Here is an 18,067-nt window from a genome sequence, read left to right on the forward strand (position 1 = left end):
ATGTTTAGCCTGAAACTCAAGCCATTTGCTTTGAACTATTCAATTATCATATAATAATGTTTGGTTGCTTGTGTATTATATATATATATATATATATATATATATATATATATATATATATATACACACACATATACACCATGTAAAATATTATGCTTCTAATGTTCTGTTATCTTTGTTCATTATTGGTAAAATAAAGGGATATTTGAGAAAAGAAGATGATGAGGAAGCAAAAGAAAGTAAACTGCTCAATCTGAAATTATCATTTTGCACCATGAGAATGATTCTTTTGCACTGCTTATGTGGGGCAATTTTCTCTCCTGTACCTCCTTTGTTGAATGTAGTAATTCCAGAGTTTTACTTCTCAGAAGGTAGAGACATCCCAACACTGTGAATGGAGTACTTGTGCAAACTGTGATCATGCATTTACATTATGTTATTACCAAGTGATCAAGGAACAGCCACTATTATATAAGTCAAGTAAAAAAAACATAAAAAATGTTGGATGTCTAACATCATTTAACATAATTGAAGGATAACATATTTTTCTGTTTTCTGTATCACCCATAGATGACTAGGGATAATCTTTCTTTCCTCTCTTTTGTATCATACATGGGTGATACAGCCTATTGTTTACAAATATGTGTCTGTTTATTCCATTCTGTCATTCCCTTTTACCCTTTTTAAGCTTCTCTTCATTGTTCAGTTATTGAATTATTAACAATATAACCATGATCCTCACTTTTCTGCCTTTCTTCCAAAAAGTAAGGCTTTCATTTATTAAATTTTCCTGTAGCCATATAACCTTCTGTTTGCCTGTCTTTTTTTTTTTTTACACTGATAATTATTTTCTTTTCTTTTACACCCTTGTTAACAGAGTAAATCAGTTAACCATGTGCCTGTTTTCAGAGGTGACTTAGGAGTGCTGTCTGATTAAGTGACTTGTTCAGAGTCTTATAGCAGGCAAATGAAGACCGAGTGAAACTGATCCTGGATTATTTGAAGTAGCTCATTAGCAGCTCTTAAGCTATATGCCAAATTGCTAGACAGTAATATAGGAATTCAAAATATAATTAAATAACCACTTGTTAAGTCTTTTTGTCCTGGCTATAGTTCCTAAACCTCATGATATTGTCCATCAGATGTCAAAGGTATATGGTGGCCTGTGTGGGAATTGTCTGGTAGGAAATCTCATAATCTAGTCATTTAATGAGATATAGGTTTACATGAAGTAATCATAGCCCTGATTATACAATAATGTTGTTACTGACCCAACTAGTTTCTTTAAGAATATATATCAAATACTTTATTTTATGATTTATAGAACCTAAAACATTTGAATTAAAGATAATAAAGTTAACATGTAATTTAAATCAGTATGGTTTACCTTCTAATACTAAAGTTTCAAATCATGTTGCCCTTCGTGGGACAATCCTAAGTAATGTACCAGAGTGGTAATATCGATGAGCTGTTCAATATCGTCGCTGAGTAATGTCAGGAGAGAAACATTTATAACATGGCATCAATATCATTAATGTCTGTCAGCCAAAGCATAGGAATATCTTCTGAGTTATTAATCAGCTGCTTCCACTAATCCAGGGTACAGGGGTTGATTCCCTCCATCATTATTGTTTCCTTTCCATCACATTTTCTAGCACATCCAGCACCAATGGAGAGGTTCAGAAACAACAAGAAGGATTTCTTTTGAAGGGGAAACTTTGGCAGGAGATATTCATTTTTAAATTTGGATGTAGTCTTTGGACAGAACAATTATAAAGTAATTAATTTGAGCAGCTATACGTTTTAATAACATGCATTTGAGATTTTGAAAAAAAGGGTTCTTGTTTACTCCTTCAAGGAGAGCTGACATTACACACACTTTTTTGGATAGGAAGCTATACAGAAATTAAAGTTAAGTGTGCATTAACTAATGCTTGGCTAAATATCAACTGCCTTTCAAAACATATGAAATGCCTTCAAGCTTTCACTATTAAAGACTGTCTCAGCCTTTTTCACCTTTGTGAGACTGATTTTTACAAGTTTATCTGAACCTCCTAGAAAAAAAGGTTCAGTTTAAATACAGTTCAGTTAAAGGTTTTGAACTTGTTACATAATAATGGTGGATGTGTTCTTTATATGAAGGATGATACGAATGGAAGCATGGTTATTAAGAATATGCCCAGGTATAATGAAATGTTTTTGAGCTGTTGGGTGATACTAACTTTTATATTAAATCCACTAGAGATATTTTGCTTCTAGTTTATAAAAGTCTTGAATTGGAACTTTTGGAAACACTATATAATGGGGTGTTAACTTCTAATTTTTACAAATTGTTGCTCATCCCTAATCCTAGGACTGCTACATTATTAGTATTCCTAAGATACATAAGAATGTATTTGCCCCTCCTTTATGCCCTATAGTAGCAGCCTAAGGGTAAAAAATGAAGTGAATTTCTTTATTATTGAATAGTGTTCTTAATAAAATTATGCAGTGCAGCTCTTACTTTATCAAAGACTTTTTGAGTTTGCTTGGTAAGTTAAGAGACATTGACCATAAGCATATCAGGGTAAATTATTTTTTTATCACAGCTTGTGATGTCAAGATAATATCCCACTGAACTGACACCAAATAATGTGACATTTCTTGTATCCTGGGTCAGTAACTAAGGAACTTCAATCCTCACTACTGACACCAGTGTGAGACTGTCACTTAAACAGGAGTAATGTTTCACAATTTTCCCCTAGGAGCACAATAGGAACACAATCTGTAGCATGGGAGTGGACTGTATACTTCAGTCCACCCGTCATGTAACTCCTTATTATAAACTTCAGAGCAATGTGTCACAGTTTAAAACGTCTGATACACTCACACTTAAAGAAATTAAATCCCACACATCCATATACCACTGGGAAAGACTGGCACAGATTTCCAGCCGTGCACCTTCTCAAAAATAATATGGTAAGTCTACCACCAAACAGAGTGTCTTTGTGCCCTTCTAAAGGGGTGTCCAATTATGAAAATTAAATATTAAAACAAATAGTAGAAAATGACCTAAGTAGCCAGGCTTTCAGAGTGGCCCTGGGAGTGATCAAAGCAAGTATAAGCACTCTCAAATCATTAAGAAAAGCTGACCAGCCACAATGCAAGTTAATAATAATTTTTAATACTGAGCAAAATTATTAAATATATAAACAGTACATTTTTCATTGGCTGTTAACTGACAACTACTGACTTCAACTGTCTTCTGCAGCCTCTTTTATAGATAAGCCTGTCAACTATTCCAGTTCTAATTTTCATTTCATGTTTTGAAAATCAACCAACAGCTGTTTTCTAAAAGTTCCTTCCTGTCTTTCAGCTTCTGACAGTAACACATAGTAACTGCCAACATTCCTTTTTTCAAAACAGGTTTATTGTTTTAACATATAAGAGAAATATCATAACAATTTTATACAAGTAATTAAAAATAGGTATTATTATAATATTCAACAAAACAACTAAAGTATTTACAAAGACATCCACTACAATCAGATCAATTAATTAAACTAAAATACCATGCTATTGAAATTAAAATTTTTTTAACAAATTTTGTAAATTATCCCATACAATATAATAAGATGTTTTTCTGTTTGTTCTTGTCCTAATTGTGTTTATTTCCATATGGCACACTATATTCATAACATTTTTAAATTCATTGAATGAAGGAGGTGTATCTGAAATCCAATTTCTAGTTATTATTTTCCTAGCCACTGCTAGAATAGACCATAACAAGGGAAGCTTAACCTTTTTAACACTTTGAGGTACAGGTGTGTTGAATAATATAAGAGATTTAGAAATAATGAAATTATCTGTAAAAAGAGCCTGCAAAAATTCATTAATTGACTTCCAGTATTCTTTCAGTCATAAAACATATGAGCCCAGTCAGCATTAATTTCTACATTACATCTCTTACATAAATTATCTTTATTATTTATTTTATTCATCATCAAAGGTGTATAAAAAGATCTATGTAAAAATTTCCATGTATAAAGTCTCCAGACAATGGAAGACGTAGTTCTATAAGCAGATTCCAATATATATTGTTTATCTTGTTGATTTGGTGGGTCCCCATTAATAGAAGTGAAATAATTCCAGTATGAATCTACACTGTAAAAAGTTTCTTGTCTGATAATTTTATGTATGTATGAAAGTTTACCTTTATCAGAAACTTTATGTTGTAAATTTAATATCAAGTAATCAATCAGTGTTGGAATAGATTGTTTAACTGTTATAGACATTAGATCTATTTTATTAATGAGATGTTGTCTCAAGGTCTGAACCTCTAACCAGCAAGTTTCTCTTAGATCAAATTCTTGTTTTAAGAAATCTAGATTTTTAACTTTATTATCAGATATCAACTGATACCAGTACTTTAGATCATTATCTATAGCTAAATGAGTTCCTTCAGAAGTAGATGACAAAAGCATACCCTGAGTATACATTATAGGGAATACAATAAAATTCCATTCCCTATACTTAGGGTGCATGAATATAAAGTTACGATAACTAATAATAATATTTAATGGGTAACAAACCATATGTTTAGGTGTAATAGGTGAAGTACAAAATTCCTTTAGTAACCATAACATGGAGTTATTTACAATCATATTTTTATGTGTTAAGGAGATTTTCATGAAGTGCATACTAATTAGCTCCCAATAATCTTTCCATTTTGCGACATATGACTGATCTATTAATAAAGTAATAACTTTTACAATAGAAGAGATAGTATATAAATTAAAGTCTGGAAAAGAAATACCCCTTGAGACCAGCTATTAGTATGTTTCTTTAATGCAATCCTAGGTCTATTAGGTGCCCATAGGAAATTTAACATTAGTGTATTCAGTTTCTTGATAATTATTTTTGTAGGTGGAAGTATTATTGATTGTATTAAGTATAAAATCTTGGGGAATATTATCATTTTAATAATTGTAAGTCTCTCCTCCATAGCAAAAACATATTATTCCAGGTATTAAAAAGATTTTGTATATTAAGAAAACAGGTATTATAATTATTATATATAATAGATTTAATATCTTTAGATAGTATTATACCTAAATAAGTTATCTGACCTGAATTGGGTACATATTTAGTAAAATCACTAATGAGAATATTTTTTCGTGTATATATAGGTAGTATTTTAGTTTTTTCTTTATTGAATATTAAACCAGAAATACTTTTAAAATTCATCATGTTATCAAATAGAGATTGCATAGAAGAATTAGATCCTGCTGATGTAATTAGAACATCATCTTCAAAAAGTTGAATTTTGGATGTTGTATTTTCATCTATTTCAAAACCCTCTATGTCAGTACTGTTTCTGATCAAATTAGCCCAAGGCTCCATTACTAAAGTGAATAATAGTGGAGAAAGTGGACATCCTTGTTTTGTACCTTTAAGAATGGGTATTTTTTGTGAAACATATGTTCCTACCTTAATATAAGCCAACGTTCCTTTGTATAAATGCTCAATTAGATTTACAAATGCATCTGAGAAGTTTGTGCACTTCATTAAGGTAAACAGATAGTCCCAACTTACTGAATCAAATGCTGAACTTATATCAAGACTAATAAGTGTTAAATCTTTCTTTTTCCTATTTGCAAAATCTATTAATGTTAAAGTTCTTCTTATATTATCAAAAGTATTTCTATTTACAATGAAGCCTGTCTGATCTATATCTATAATGCCGGAATGATTGTCTTCAATCTATCAGCAAAGATACTCATAAACATTTTATAATCAACATTAAGTAATGAGATGGGCCGATATGAAGAACATCTAGTTGGATCTTTATTAGGTTTTAAAATTGGCGAAATAAATGTATATTGCCAAGATGGGGGGGGTTATTAACTCAGTTTGGGCCAAAATAAAAACCTTATGTATTAATGAATATGTACTTTTAGAAAGGATTTTATATATCTCTGGTATAATACCATCATTACCCGGTGCTTTGTTTGATTTAAGCTTATTTATTTGTGTAATAACCTCTGTATATGAAATACTTTTGTCCAATAGTTTAATCTGTTGTTTATTAAGCTTTTTATTCATGTTTGTGGTTATAAACTCCTTTATTTTATCTTTAGGTTCCATGTTAATGTTATTATGGTTAATTTTGTGAAAGTGATTTCTAAATTCATCTAGTATTTCTGGTATACTAGAAACATTCTTCTTTTCCTTAGAGAAAATATTTCTTTGATATGGTTTTGTTTATTCAACCTTTTGTTTTATTTTTAAGTCTATGTAAGTATTTGGGGCTTATTGAATAAGACAAAAACTTGTATTCTCTAAAGTTATTTTAACTTTATGAGTTAAAATTTCTTTGTATTTCTCATTTAGTTTGTTTATTTCTTCAATAACTTTCTTGTCCATAATATTTTCTTTATTATTATGTTTATAAGAGTCTAATTTACTTTGAATATCTAACAATTCCTTATCCCAAGATTTCCTTTTATTATTATACCATCTGATACTTTGTCCATATAGATATGATTTTAAGGCATCCCAAACATAAACAATGGAGACTTCAGGAGTATTATTTATGTCTAAAAATGTTTTACTTCTGAAAGTATATATTCTTTATAGTCTTTTAGTTGAGTTAAGTATGCTGGTATCCTTTTGATCTGAACATTATGAGTATTTTTTATCATGAATTCAAAAACAATTGAATTATGATCAGATATAGGACATGAAATGATTTTGGAATTAATTAAATCTGTTACCATCTGGTTAGAAATAAAGACCCTATCTATTTTTGAATAAGTTTTGTATCTGTTAGAAAAAAAGGTGTATGGTAATGATTTTGAATCTATCTGATTATTAATATCATTCAAATGATAAGAATTAGCAAAATCATTTAAATGTTTTGCATTAGATGTAATTCTTCTTTTCCTATAGTGGTAGTATCACTTTCATGTAGTATACAATTAAAGTCACCAGCTAAAATAATATCTCCTATAGAGAATGATATGATCTTATCAAGATGATGTTTCACTGTATTAATACCAATTCCAGGTATCCAATATACATTAATTAAAGTGTAAGTCTTCCCATTAATTTGTATTGTAACCATACAAAACATTCCTTTGTCATCCTGATAAGACTTAATGGTTTTAGGAATGGGCATACCTTTATTCCATAAAATAGCCACTCCTCTTTTTTCTGAGTGTGCTCTGAACTAACCAATACTGTATATTTGTTTGTGGCTAGTTTATCAATATCTTTTTCAAGAGATGGGTTTCTTGCAGGAAGACTAAGTTGGCCTTATGTAAATTAATGTATCTTATTAGGCTTGCCCTTTTACATGGATTATTCAATCCATTAATGTTTAAAGAAATTCCTTTTAAAGATGTCATTTGGCATTCTTAAAACTTAAGAATCTTATGATCAAAATAACAAATAACAAGATAAGTAATGTTACATCTCCTCCTTTAGGTGTACCTTTAAATATAGCTGTATTTATTGAATCTCTTATGGGATTCCGTATAGGATTCAATTTTGTTTGTAGTGACAATGAATGTACAAAATATATTGTGGATGTCAAAACTATATACAAATAACAATGAACAAGTGAAAATAATGTAAGGATTAAACCTTGCATCCAGCCTGGAGTTATAAACTCCAACTTAGAGTAGTATTTACCACTCAAGTTAACCCCTACCCTAAACAGCAGTACCTCAGCTACCACCTTATCAATTTAATACTAGTTATATTTAACTGAGGTTAACAGTTTTCAATTCAATTATCTAGCAAGACAAGACTACACATTTGGTAAAACAGCATCATATAAACTAAAATAAACCTTTTTTTTTTAAAAAACTGTTCATACTACTATATACATCCATGTAATATAAAACACTTGTATTCAAATAGCATTCAAATAATCTTGATGTTAGAAATCAAGAGGAGAGAAAATAAGTTCTAACATTCATTTAAATCAAAAACTTTGGCTAATATGATTCAGACATTACATATATTAAGATGCATCTATTTTCTGTCATGTAAATGCAATTAACAGCTTCCAAAAAAACCTTGAATTGCTTGTATATGCACATTTACTCAAACTCATTATTGTCAATAGAATAAAATATTGTATTCATAGAAATTGTTATAAATCATACTGCATAGTTATGCAGATTCTCAGAAACACTTATATACATATATACATACACACACACACACACACACACACACACACACACACATATATATATATATATACACACACACACACACACACACACACACACACACACACACACACACACACACACACACATATATATATACACATACACACACACACACACACACACACACACACACACACACACACACATACACATATATATATATATATATATATATATATATATATACACATACACACACACACACACACACACATACACACACACACACACATACACACACACACACACACACACACACACACACACACACACACACACACACACACACACACACACACACACACACACACACACACACACACACACACATATATATCTGATCTCACTGAGTTGTGTCCTTACTGAGCACCATCTTACTTGCTGTCCCTACAATAAATCTGTCTGCTTTATACAAAATAATGCACAGCAAACACATTTTAGTAACCAGATTTTACAACCATGCTATACTACTGCTTTAAAATATATCACATGACAATTTCTTCCAGTATAGAGTTATAAAATTATTTATGCTTGTCAATCAGATGAATTAAATGAGTTATAGTAATGTATATGTTTGGAACATAAGTTTTAACACAGATTATTAAGCTGCTGTTAAGTAGATTTTCAAAAACACTTGAATAAATGTTTCATTTTCTATGCCTTCTAAAATAAGACATTTACTTACTACAAGAAACTGTATCATTTAAACTCATTATAACTGACATATTTTATGAATTATAACATAGATATTTAAGTAATTATATAAAATAACTCACATTTAGATGTTAAAGAGTTCATTTTCTTTCACATAGTCGCATTTGTATCATTTCTATTTCCTGGTAGAGTGTCATTGCTGAATCTGTGATGTGTCAGTGTGATATCTAGGTCAAAGGTGAGACTAGCTGCTTTCAGCTTCTCTGTGAGAATTCTGAGAGTTGAAGCTTTTGAAGTAGCTCATGGACACTGTGCATGAGACAGCCCACATCCCAGATTGTCTCTCTTAACATTTTGGCGGAAACTTATTAAAACTAGTGACAAACATTCATTTAGCAGTGTAAATGCATCTAAACATGACAAAACCTTCACAATGTATTTTACAGGTTATTACAGCCTCTATGTAAGTGAAATTAAGCCCAAAATTATTAATAAGTAATAAAACTCAATATTTTTGTCCCAACTCAATTTTTATGCAAATCTTATTATTTACTGTGTCTATATGATCAAAAGCATTTCTATATATTAATAAAGAAAAGAAAATAGAGTAGAAAGTAAAAGAGTGTAAGGCAGAAATAAAAAAATGTAAGAGAAAGCTATAAGAAGTATATACAATGGAATATTACTTACTGTTTATATTAATAGAGTTAAAAATAAAACATATTATTTACTATTATTTAGTTCTAATTATTATTAGTTAAAGCATGACAGATTATTTACAAACATGCATAAGCAGTGTAATCAAGAAAGTATAATTAGGAATAGCATTTGAAGAACATATAAACTTTTACAAGGAATAAATATGTTATTATTCTATTAATCATATTTTGATTACTCTGCTCCCCCTGCCCTGCCCCACCCTCTACCCCCTACCTAATCTAAACAGCATGTGATTTCTTAGACAAAGAAAAGAAGAAAAGGAGAAGAAAAAAAGATAAAGAAAAAATGTAACAAATTACTGACCTTACTTCTCCTTTTCAGAAAGAGAAACAAGTTGAATCACAACTTGCCATTAAATCTCCAGATATTTTGAATAGTTATGAAACAAAACATTTCTTTGCACACAGAGAATAACTTTGATTAAATCTTTTTCAAAATATTTGTTGCTTCTTGGAAATACAGGAACTATATTTAAAAAGATTAATAATGAAATAAAATGATGAGAGAAAAAAACATAGAACAGATCATTTGTTTTTTAGTCTCTTCTTCTTCTCTGAAGTCTTCCACGAAGTTTCAGTTGCCAGTCTCTTTAATGAAGGACTAGCCCATTCCATTTCTTCTATTTTATCCAAAATCTTATTTTTTTGATAACAGTAAGGCAGAGTCTAAGTCATCGAAAATTTTAGGACCATCAGGAAGGAAGATTTTAAGCTTGGCAGGAAACAGAAGGTATATTTTAAACTGTGCTTTTTTAAGCTCCCTTATTAGTGGCAGAAAAACTTTTCTTTTAGCTATTACCATGGAAGAATAGTCATTGTCAAAACGCACAGTTGTCTCATTAATCTTAACAGGAGCTTTAGCCCAAGCAGATTTAAGAACCATCTCTTTATCAAAAGATGATAGAAATCTAACTATAACTGATCTAGGATAGTTTTTGTTAGAGTTAGTATTAGCTATAGATCTATGTGCTCTTTCGATACCAAAAGAGAATGCTTCTGGTAAGTCTAAAGTTTTAGGGAGCCATGTTGTTAAAAAAGAAGTAATATTGTTACCTTCAATATTTTCTGGCAGTCCAAAAATCCTAATGTTATTGCGCCTAGATCTATTTTCCAGGTCATCCAGCTTTGTTTGTAAATGTGTATTTTGTTTCAGCAGAAACTCAATGTTGATTTCCTCTTCTTGTATTCTATTTTCCATGTCATTCACAGCTTCTTCTATGCCTGTCATCTGGATCTTCTGTTGTTGCAGGTCTATATGTAACAAGTCTATTTGTTTTGTAGTTTTCTCTATGAAGGTGTCTATTTTAGTATCCATTTTATCCATCTTAGCAGTAAGTTGCTGGATTATAATTATCAGAGACTGAAGTTCTTTCTTGATGCTGGAGTCTTGAGAATTTGTCTTACTGGAACTCATTTCAGACTGATAAACTGACAGGAAAATTTCCAAAGTGATTTCTGACAGGAATATTGTTAAGATTTCCTTTCTTTTTTAGATATAGTCCAAGAACTATATAAAACAAACATATTTAGAAAGAAAATTACTTCAAAAATTAATTTTTTAAGTAATTAATTCCTGTCAGTGTAATGAAATTGGTGGAGCTGAAGAAATCTGCTGCTATCCTGTGTTCATCCTTGGCCACGCCCCCCATAACTGCCAACATTCCGATGACATCATCTGCTGATCAGCTGAATCTGAGATAGTTTGCCGTTAGAATCTTTCTTCACAAACATGTGCATTCAGAAATATAAAAGGACACTGTTCAATTCTTTAAACATTCTGTACAAACAGATTATAAATCACATATAAGAACTTATTTACAATATCATAGTGAGTCATGCTGACATATAATACACCGGATAATCTGAAATTATGTACAAAAACTCAGCCAGACATGCAACCACAAATAACAATGTCTAATTTCTTGACAAAGCAGATGCCACTTTTTTATATATTGTAATTCCTTATGAAGCTTGTATAGATTTTGTTAGGAGTTTTCATTCAAATATCATTAATTTTGCTAATAAGGACTATGACAAACAGAAACACTGCCAGCCCATCTATCTGGAATTTTGTAAATAATTATATGTTACTTGAAAATATTAATATGATTTATATAGAAATGTGACTAAAGGAAATACTGCTAGTCCAGCTATCTGGAATTTTGTAAATAATTGTATGTCATTTGTGAATATTAATATGATTCATAGGCTTGTCTTACAGATATAAGAGAACTATATGTTATGTGGATATTAAACTACTGGTGCAGAAGTGTGTTTAACTGTATGTTATGTATTGAGCTTCAAGAATGTAACCACAGTGTACCCTGCTGGAAAAGAGCAGAAATGTCTATAAACTATATCTGTGCAGATGTGTGTTTTCAGAGTAGAAGTTGGAACATATAGAGTTAACTTGCAAAACTCTAAGAAAATAAGTTGAAAAGTAAAGAGTTTACAATATCCTATAAGGTTAGTTAATATAGAAAGAAGACAGGATGTCTACAGCTAGAAGATATTTCAATTGTCTTGAAACAAAAATAGTTGCTATGTTTCAGATGTAGAGTGCTTTTGTTTCTCTGTGACTTCCTAGCATCTGCACATCTGAGAGATAAGTATTTTGCACAGAGACATTTTAAATTCTGTTGGTATCTGTTAGCCTGAGAACTGAGGGGAGGTGACAAATTGTGGTGTCATCTAGCTGACCCAGCAGTAATGTTTTATTATTAATTTAAGAACTCTCAGAAAAAGTCTGGGCATTTTGTATCTTGTCTTTGGACTTGAAAACAACCATTCAGCACTTCTCATCTGTATTTGCCTTCCTCTGTAAGTAAGATTTAGGTATAGTATTTCTCTTAGACATAGATAGGAATATAGTAGGATTAGTTTAGATGTTTTCTGTATTTATTTGAGACTGTCCTGCAATGTTGTTTTAACATATTTCCTGTGATTCTGAACTCTACTGTCACTGTGTTGGGTTATTGAGTATTGTCTTGTTCTTTTATTATTTATTATTAAATATACTTAGACCTTTTAATTCTGGCTGGTTTGTTTAGAGATATTTAATCTCTTAGAGTACTTCCATATGTATTTGGTGGCACTGTACAGGCCACCCTTAAATAGCCTTGCAAGTCTTGGTCACACTTACTATTTGGATAATAGTAACATCACACAGTAGGATTGGTCACCCTTTGTAAGGGCCTTATTATAGTAGGTGATAAGTAAGGGTGGTTGGTGGCAGTGATAATTAATTTATAGTCTGGGTAGAAGGGGGCATAGCTAGTAAACCTGTGCCAGCCTTACCAGGAGTCTCTGTATGTTTGTATATACATCAAATCTCAAAGTGTGTATGTGTCAGCTACTTGGGCAAGTACAGAAAGCAGTAGTTGGACAAAGATGTTGCTAGAAGTTTTGGCTTGACCACTCAGCTGAGATCTTAACCCTATAGCTATGCCAGTGGGAAGGAGTCTTATTTGGGATCTGGAGAAAGAGAGAAAAACCAGCCCCAGTCTGACTATGATCTCTGTGTGCTCTTAAGGGAAATTTTACGTTACTCTGTGTGTACTTGTCATCTTCTCAATGTGCATGTCCCTCACTGGTGCTAGTAGTGAGGGTTGAGGGTCCTTGATTACTGGGCCAGTGCAGGGTGTCATAAGGACATTACCCTTTCGTGTTGTCTTTTAGAATTGGTTTGACACTTTTATTATTTTTAATGGCATTATTTTAAATAAATTAAGGGAAGGGCCATGGGTGCAGCTCTTGCCCCTGTTTCTCTAATTTGGTGTTAGATGAGTGGGAAAGGACATTTTTGTTTCAAACTAACTTTTTAAAGGAAGTTTTACTTTACATCCATTTCATCGATGACTTGTTTTATAATGGATATTACTTTGGCTAATATCAATGGTTTTATTATAAAAATGAATCATAGATGGGAGGGTTTAGACTTTACTTTCAAGAGTAGATTCTGGTAGAATTAACATTTTAGATGACACCATTTCTTTTCCTTTTTTACATCTAGTTTGTTTAGAAAAAAAATGTAAGCACTACAGACACACACTTCCAGTGCACACCCATTGCAAATCAGAAGAAATGTTATTAAAAAAATCAAGCTGTTAGAATTTTAACTTACCTCTGGTAATTTTAAGTTCAATAAGGAATTTTCTTTCTTGAGAAAAATTTTTAGATAGAGGTTATTTGGCTGTTTTTATTGAGGAGATTTTGACATGGTGACACAGCAGGTGCAGGGCATTTACAAACCCACTTGTTTAGACAAGTGATATTTGTGATACTACAGGCTATGATCACATCCATCCATTTCCATTATGTTTAAGAGTTGATGTGATAACCATTAAGAATATCTTAATTGACAGATGAAGGATTTTTATGGGGTATCTTGAAGTGCTTGTTAAAGTTGATGGTATCTCTAGCTTCATTTAATGGAGATGTTTTGACAATAATTTATTGGAACACGAGTACACATCTGTGTTTCAGGGTTTTCATTTAAGTAAAGTTGGTAGCTACCCTTGCCTTAACTGTAAATGGTATAAACATATTAATCCAAGTACCACCTTATTCTTATCTCATTTTGATTGAAACATTACTGTGCAGTGTAGCTATGACTATAATAGTGAAGGGTTAGACTACTCTGCTACTTGTTTGTCATGTACTACTTTTTATGTTAGTAAGACAAAGAGATTTTTGAAACACCTTTGAGTGCAGGTAAGACTAGGGAGAAAGATTATCAGATTATGTGAGTACTGGTATGCTGTTTGAAATAAGAAATTCAATAATGCATCATTTAAACATTATTTAAAATGTCTAGATTTTAATAAGTTTATGTTCTTTGTTACAGATAATATTCAGGATGATGGAAAAGTTGAGGCTCTAAATAATATATTGGACATTTTGGAGATTTATTGGCAGATTACATTAAATGTCAGTAAGGCCCCAGGCTTGAATTACTTTATTAACGCTAAAAGTTTTCCTAAATCAAAGTAGGTTAAGGAGAAGTAGTCTGCTTATGGTTTATTTTCTGTAATGCATTTTAGATATATGCTTGCATATTTATATGCTTACATATATATGTCTTTTCATTTTGGGTTTGACGTGATTTGATCATATGATTTCTTTTGGGTTACATATTGTGCTATTTCAATGGCATTTTTCAGTTCTGATCAAGTCTTCTTTTTTAAAAAAACTTTGACTATGTGATAATTATTCAATGTATAAGCCACTAGTTTCTCACAAGTTTAGACCTACAAGTTCTTTTCATCTTGTGTAAAATTCAGACATATGTATATTAAATTGTAAACAATTATAACTGTTACTGTATATATATATATATATATATATATATATATATATATATATATATATATATATATATATATATATATATATATATATATACATACACACACACACACACACACACACACACACACACACACACAAAACAATGTAATGTATTGTGTTTTCTCCCTGGGCCCCCACTGAAAAGGGGCCAGTCAACCTTCCCGGTAAGCAAATGTCAATAAATATATAAATAAATAAAAAACAAAATAGCTTATCTGGGAAATGGATTGATACATTTTGGTTATTTTCCTGTTATCTATTGTAGTCCTACATGAGTTAGTTTGCTTGGACTTTAAGATGTCAGTGTTAAGTTATTGTGGTGTTTATAGTCTGGACACACCTGTTAAATAGATCTACTGACACCCAATTGCCTGACCATAACAATCTGTACTTAATTGCATTATCGATAGTGTTTCCACTAGCAAATAGGCTTTCAAGAATTTTCTGTCAGGGCTCTGATATTATTCAGTCTGCTGCCTCAACATCTCATGGATTGCCTCAGTGTTGTGGTATTTAAATCCATCCATCCATCCATCCATCCATCCATCCATCCATCCATCCATCCATTCACAACCCCTGTTTTCCATTTTTGCACCTGGGGTTGGGGTGTCACTTCAACAGCAGCAATCATCTAGAGCCAAGGCAAGTTAAAAATATGTTTCTCTGTTTTACAACACTATGATAATTAGCATTTAGCACTTTATTTGTTGCATATTGAATTATTTTAGATAAAAAAGTTGTGTTTAAAAAGTTTTAAAAAGTAATCTCGGGTGTACAAAATACAGTATACACTGGGAAGACAAAAACAAGTATTTACAATAAAAAAAATGGGTTAAGGTGGAGTGAGGAGTATGAAAAGTGTCAAACTATCACAGTATATGAAACATAAGTAGTCAACAGTAGTTTAACTGAAAATGGTGCCTTGGTTGTCAATATATTAGGTAATATAATCTGAAATAATGCCGTTGCAATTTGCTTCTTTGAAGAGATAACTCTTTTTAAGATGAGACCTACATTTGGACTAAAATGTTAGCTCTTTTGGGTTTAGAGGTAGTGAATCCCACAGTTTAAGTCCTAGAAAAGAAAAGCTTCGCTTAGGGCAGTGATGGTTCGTCCTTGAATTATGTAATATTGGACCAAAATGTGTTTGATTTTTTAGGCTGCAGACTGGAGATTTTAGTGCAAGTGTTGCAGCTAGAGGAGGAAAGTATTCTAAGAGTATAAGCTCAAATTACTGTGGAACAGCTGAAAGATCCACCCTTTATTTGGGAGGTAGACATTTAGCTTTTTTGAGTGTTACTGTAGAGTGGAGGTTATTTGTATCAGTGAGTTCATTGTTGAAGCGTACTATATGTCAAGAGTTTGAGAATTTGGAAAGTTTCTGTCTTAGTCCAAATAATGTGGCCTTAGTTCTTAAATCATTTAGAAAAGCTCTATTGTAGTTAATGCAGTTGCTAAGTGTATCTAGATCTTTTGGAAGTGGATGCTGCATGTAGGAGGGGAGAGAATGCTATGAATAAGACCTATCATCTGTCCAATATAAGTAGTAGGTAGGAGAGGTCAGTGGGTAGTTTGTTTAAGAAGATTAAAAAGAGAAGGGGTGCCAGAATGGAAGCTTGAGGAATTCCTTTGATGACAGGGGTGAATGGGGGGGAAGTATTACACAGTCTTAATTCAAAATGATGGCTGAACAGAGAGACTTACACCAAGGAATAATATGTGGATGAATAGGAGTGAGTAGTTAATCAAGTCAAAGGCATTTTATCTATCAATATTACCTATGTGAGATTACCTTTATCCATGTTAGTTAATATTTCATCAGTAGGTGACCAGAAAACAGTCATTGTACTGCAACCAGTCTAAAAATCATGTTGTTTAATGTACAGTAGATTGTACTATTTGCTATAACCAGAGTTCTGGGTGTAGATTAACTTCTTAAGTATCTTGTTTAATTTGAGTAGAAATGACACAGGACAGTGTTGAGAAATGGTGGTTGAATTGGGTTGTTTACGTAAGGCTTTGATTAAGGCTGCTTTTCATGTCAAAAGCAAAATATTTTAGTAATACAGGTGTTATAAATATGGACAAGAGGAAAGGTGATATAATCTTTGAGGTAGAAGATGAGCCAAAGGTTATATGGATCTCTGATTATTAATTATAATGATTTAGGATGATTGTTTTACCCTAAGAAACATTTGCATCTCTTTTGTAATTCCCATAGGCTGGGCATATGATAGGTCCATGTGGATCAGTGCTCTATCCCAGTGTACAAATGGAAAATAAAACAAAATAAAATGAGTAAAATACAGTTTTGTAAATTGTGCATACATTGGTGTAAAATGATGGCAGATAGTTTTCTAGGTTGATCCTAGACTCTACTATATTTTAGCTTCTACATTTACAGTAGTCATCATTTTGATGCTCAGGACTGTTACAGACATCTTAGAATTCATCTACTGTTCTGATGTTGTGGTCTTGAGGCTCTTTGCTAGTTATAACATGTTACTTCATTGATTGTGACTGCTCTACTCATGTTTGTGTTTTTGACTTTCCCTTCAGTGATTATGTTTCCATACTTCCTGGCTTGTAAGTTTCCAGATTCAGAAGTTTCCAGGTTGCAGCAACTGTCAATATTCCAAACTGCTTTTGCTACATTTCTGATTGCAATTCAGAATTTTCAAATGTCTTTGTTCCTGAACTATTGCTTGTTATTGTCCTGGCAGACTTTGGTGTTTTTGGGACAGCTGATATGGCATTCGTGACTATTGCTGCAGTGTTTTGAGTGTTGCACTGAATCTGAATTTAATTAATGGCGGCCCCTGGGTATATTTCTGATTAAAAGAGTTTTTCCTATTTATTTTTGGTTTATTGAATCAGTGTTTGGGACAGTCCTCATGTTGCTTAAATTGCAGTTGTGAACCATGTCTGATTGTAGTTCTGCTGAATGCATCACTGCTTGGAATTTTTTGCCTGTTGTTATTTCCACAGATTTATATTTTAATTGATGTCAGTAATTGTTTTGCTTGCATGTGGCTACTGGTTATTTCTCAGATGTTAATCCGATGTAAAAAAATAAAATATTTAATTTAGTTACAGCTTGAATATTTCACTAGTGGCTAC

The 18,067-nt window shown here is 31.7% G+C and overlaps 1 protein-coding gene across 3 annotated transcripts in view; it reads left to right on the forward strand.

Annotated features, from left to right (window-relative positions):
* The window catches only part of COL6A3 (collagen type VI alpha 3 chain), a 739,239-nt gene that overhangs the window by 128,201 nt on the left and 592,971 nt on the right, over positions 1–18,067 (forward strand). The gene's annotated exons all lie outside the window — the stretch shown is intronic.

The sequence above is a fragment of the Protopterus annectens genome, chromosome 2.part0 (genome assembly GCF_019279795.1).
Source record: "Protopterus annectens isolate FY-2018-M chromosome 2.part0, PAN1.0, whole genome shotgun sequence".
Classification (NCBI taxonomy): Eukaryota; Metazoa; Chordata; order Ceratodontiformes; family Protopteridae; genus Protopterus; species Protopterus annectens.